The following is a 5,622-nucleotide window of genomic DNA, read 5'->3' on the forward strand; positions in this document are numbered from 1 at the left end:
TGAAAATCAGAAGAATCCAAGACCTTAGACTGTAAGCTTAAAAATAGAACACAAAGAAAGAGAAATATTTCCTAAATTCCTTGTAGCCTCTCTCTTATGAGTGTGGCGCGCTACACACCCTTAAAAGAGACTCTACTCGACACGACTTTGTGGACTCCCAATTGACCATAAACCTAAATCTATAATACCAACTTGACACGACCCAAACCATGGCCTTATCATAATAGGCATCCCAAGTCCAACCAGGACCGGGGACCACCTCGTTACCCAACCTAACCACCAAATGCATACCCTGAATCGGATAAATTCTGAACATATAACAAGATAGTGTATTTGTACCAATACAGATGCTTTATAGGTCCATAACCGGTACCAACCTAAGCAAGTCCAACCATCCAATACCCAACAAATAACCATACCAAAACTAAACAATAATCAAGTACGAGTCTCTAACATAAATACATGGAACAATCATAAATATAGTCAAACGGTATCAGCCCCAATACCAATGCCAATACTAAGGCCGACACCAATACCGACACCGCCCATACCAATCTATAGTAGTTCTACAAAGCCTCTAACCAAAAGTAAAACAATATCTGATTGGGTCCTGCCCCCAACCATAGCCAAAATTGATGTCTATAAAATGACCAAAATATATGAAAACATCCATGACATAAAATGGAGCCTTCTGGAATATGGAAGCTTACCACTTTAATCCAATCAAGCTGATCCTAAATTCAAGCACTAAGCAGCAGGAGAAGAATGGTCGGTTCCTGTATCCAGTGGGGATATAGCCTCCCAAAGATGGGTTAGCGGGTGAATGCTAAAAAGTACTCAGGATAAGAACAAAATAATGCCAACCTATAAAACCAAGTAAACCAACCATGTGCATTCACAACCATAAATACATATATATAACCATGTTGGGAAATGGGACCGGGTTTAGCATATAATTAAAATTATTTACCTAGGTATGTGTAGCTTAACCGTCCTAGAACCACCCACGAGCTATACGGGTCCAATGTAACCCCTGAACAGGCTCCGATACGTGTAGCCGCACAAACCAAAAATACCATAGGAGTAGGGGATTCTCGAGTACCCTTCGTTCTCCATGATATATATTTATAAGTGTACTTAGGGGATTCCCGTGCACCCCGTAAGTATCATATACGGTTGCCATAACCAATCCTTATACCGGCAAATATGAGATTCTTGTGTCCGTCCATTGGACTCACACCTTCAGGATTAGCTATCACAACCCTCCATTATTGCCCAATTAAAACTATTACACACAACCAAACCACTATTCCATTTATTATTAACTAAGTCAATAAGTAGTGGCTCTCATTTCTCCCTTCATAACATACTATCGATTTATTTTATTCGCATACTCTCTAAAGAGGTAGGGTTTATAACTATAATATCATTTCACTTCATGGAGAAATTTCTTTATTACGTATAAATTTAGGTCATCGGAGATTCCCCACATACTATATATTTTACAAAATCAGCATACCAAGGCACCACCTTCTCTGAAATATCCATGACAAGTTAATTGGAATATCACCATTGATCCTTAATTTATTATTCCATACTTCATCCTATTCAAGTCGAGACAAGTAGTCCACCACTTGATTTTCATATCCCTTTTGATGTTTAACTTCAAAGTCAAACTTTTATAGGAGTAAGATCCACATTATCCATCTCAATTTTTCTTATTCCTTGGTCATTAAAAATGAAGAGTTGTATTGTCCATGTGTATAATAACCTTGGTACCTAAAAATAGGCATGAAACTTTTCAAAACAATAAACCACAGCAAGCAAATCTTGCTCCATCACCATATAGTTTCATTGCGCATTATTTAAGGACATGCTAGCATAATAGATTGGGTGATAAAGTGTTTATTTCCATTGACCCAACACAACACCCAATTCCAACCCACTTGCATCACACATCAATTAAAAAGGTAATGCTTAATCCATAGCCACAATGATAGAAGTCAACTCAAGAGCTTCTCCTTGAGACGATTGAATGCTCTTAGAAGATTGCCATCAACCTTAAACTTTACTTTCTTTTTAAAGAAACTACACATAGGATGCACAATGTATCTATAAAATTTGACATGTCAAAGGAAGTTTGTAACATCTTTTATGAAGATAGGATGAGGTAACTTAGAAATAACCTATAACTTTAATTGATCGAGATGAATGACCCAACCTGTAATTTTTGTCTGAGCATAATATCCTCTCATACTATGAAATGAGACTTCTCCAAATTCAACACAAGGTTTGTTTCAACACAATGTTTAAGGACTTTAACCAAAAGCTTAAGGCAAGATTTGAATGAGTCACCAAGAACGGATAAGGCATCCATAAGAACTTCTAAGGTATTCTCCACCATATATGGGAATAGACAATGTGCACATTTAAAAGGTGGTGGATACATTTTATAGTTCAAAAGGCATGCACTTAAAGGTAAAGGTCCCATAAGGGATGTAAAGATAGTTTTCTATTGGTCTTCAAGTGAAATTAAAATTTGATTATATACAGAATACCCATCAAGAAACTACAACACTCGCCCAGTGAATCGATCTAGCATTTAGTCCATGAACGCCTTAAGAAAATGGTCTTTTTGGTCCAAGAATTCATTTTTCAGTAATCCGTATACACCATCCAACTCGTAACTTGATGAATGGTTACAAGATCATTGTTTTAATTTGGAACCGCCATAATACCACTCTTTTAAGGAACACATTGGATGGGACTCAACCATGTACTATCCAAATTATGTAAACAATATTCACACCTAGCCACTTGATTATTTCCTTCTTGACCACCTCTTATATTAGTGGATTTAGCCTTCGTTCATGCTCCATGCGATGGACATAAGCATCCCCAACTTTATTTTGGGGTGCAAATATCAACAGCAATCCCAATAATATCTACTATAGTCCACTGATTTCACCCAAACTATACCTTGTAAGAAGATTCTATGCAGACACTGATAAATTATAGTAACCCAACTAGGTTGGGGTTAATCCCATTAGGAATAGGTCAAATATATTTCTCAAACTTGTTGAAGTATCCGAAAGTACAGAAAAGTGAATAAGTGGAATTTGTAGCAATCATTAAAAGTAACAACTCTGTATTGCTTTTAGTTTTAAGCATTCTGAGATGAATACTAGGACTGTGTTTCCCCAGGCTTCATAACTCTATAGGTTTCTCATGCTCAGTTTGACTATCTCACTATCCACACATGTAGAATCTGATAAGCTAGGTATTACCAACCGTCTTATGAATGCTTTGATAAATCCCACCATTCACCTTGTGAGTCTTAGGGTGTCGCCTTACTAAAACTTGTATTTGACCCTAGTATAACTATCACATTTTGGGTATCAAGTTATTAGATGAGGGTTGATAATGTAGAATCACTGTTTTTATCTTCTTTTCTCAATCTTAATCTCTCTTGTGAAGACGATATCAAATACAGGAGGGTTATCAACATCAGCCACTACTAAGAAAACAATTAAACTGAAGAAGATCACAATGCAAGTGTAAACAATGATCTAGAAGAACCTCACACTTCCCAAACTTTATTATTCTGCCAGGTTCCTACAACTCTAGCTAAGGGATTTAGTTAATCATAGTTGCAAGAAATATCATAGAATTCAATAGGTAAAGCATAGAAGCAACATTACAAAGATAGAAGAATAGAACCCAAAGTCTCAAATCAATTAATCAACCAAATACAAAGAACACAAGAATTCCAAGATCAAAAGTCAATCTTGAAATCAATATATGTTTGTGAATAATAAGAGTGTACAAAAGTGCATCCCAATGCATAAACTAACCTAAAAACATCAAAAGAGTATTTATAGATTACATAAAAACCCTAAAAATAAAACTAAAAAAATAAGAAAACTTGGGTTGCCAGCCACTTATGATGCCACTTATCAATCGTAAGTGGATTTACTCCCCATAGTGGGTGTCATAAGTGGCCGAAATATGAAATCTTTAGTGTTGTATAGTGACCCCTTATGATGGCAATTATGGGGCATAAGTGGTGCTTATGTCCTACAAATGACCGATCGTAAGTGTCAGAAACTTATGAAATCTTTAGCTTCGCTGAACTATTAATCTCTGCCAATTATGATGGCACTTATGGGGTGTAAGTGTTAATTACATCCCATAAGTGACACATCATAAGTGTCAGTCAAAATTTTGTTTTTAGGTTCTTTGATTTGAATCTTCAAGAACCTACGACATGCCACATAAGGGTTATAGGCGAGACCTACGTGTTGTAAATTGCATCGTAAGCTATGCTTTACTGCAATATTACTTTTTTTCTTCATTTTTAGATCCAAAACCTAGTTTCCTACATAATAGACACAAATCTACATCACATCTATCAAAATGAACCTAAGAACTTTTATATTTTCTGGTTTTAAGCTCTAAAATACCATGAAACCATGGTACATCAACACCCTCAACTTATAATATGTGCACGTCCTTAGGCAACAAAAACATAAAAAAAACACATTACGAATCTTAAACAAGGTAAACCTAAGATACCAACAACAGTCACTCTAAAATTCAGCTCAAAAATATCACCCCTCCTATTTTAACTTTTCAAAACCAATTATGGTGGATCCATGTAGCGGAATAATTTGACATAAGGGAATCAAGCAATATCATTACATTAGAACCACATAATCAAGAATTTGTACAAATTACACTACCCAAACAAATAAGTAGCTAGCAATACAACCCATGCACCCTCCCAATAAAGAAGTTCCACTCACTAAGTAAAATAAAACATGTTAATCCCGGACGATAACAAGACACTCATACTCTCATAAAAAGTTCCAATAATATACATAGAATACCATAATCTTGCCCTTATTTTATTCACCTTATTTTTCGGTCAGTCGAACTAGGATCACTATAGGACTTTAGTCAACTTGTAGCATAGGCTTGGGGGTTGGTAAGGTACATTTAGGAATTTAGTGACTAAGCCTCCTCGACAGTTCAATTACGCTAGCGGTTCACTTATCAACAAACATTTTCCTTTGTTCCACCATTATTTCTCCCTTTTTCATTTTATTGCTTATTCAGGTTGGGTGTGATTTCTTTTGTTCTCTCTCTTTATTAATTTTTTCCTTCTTCTACCACATCCAACCCTACTTTATTTTTTTCTCATTTATGCCCTTCTTCATACCCAGTTCTAATCACATATCCTTATGATAGCCACCCTCAACTTAGGTGATTTATCTGAGTTGTGGTATATAATGTCCAGGAGGATCGGGAAAAAACAGGTTCATTGTTACTAAACTAGAAAGGTGAAAGTGAAAACAAGAAAAAAGTTCCATATAGGCTCAAAGGGATCAAGGAATACTTATTCACATTTGGAAGGTCATTTAAGCTAAATGTGGACTAACTCAAAAACGGCCTATGATTCTTTCCTAACTAACTATCCTACAACCTAGGTAAGACTAACCAGGCAAGTCCTATATTCAACACACAAAGGAACCAAGTAAGCGTCTCACAAACATGGCATAGGGTTGTATCAAAAACAACTACCTATCATGTTCATGCATATTCTAATAATGATTATTATTC

The sequence above is a fragment of the Capsicum annuum genome, chromosome 6, assembly GCF_002878395.1.
Source record: "Capsicum annuum cultivar UCD-10X-F1 chromosome 6, UCD10Xv1.1, whole genome shotgun sequence".
NCBI classification, from domain to species: domain Eukaryota; kingdom Viridiplantae; phylum Streptophyta; class Magnoliopsida; order Solanales; family Solanaceae; genus Capsicum; species Capsicum annuum.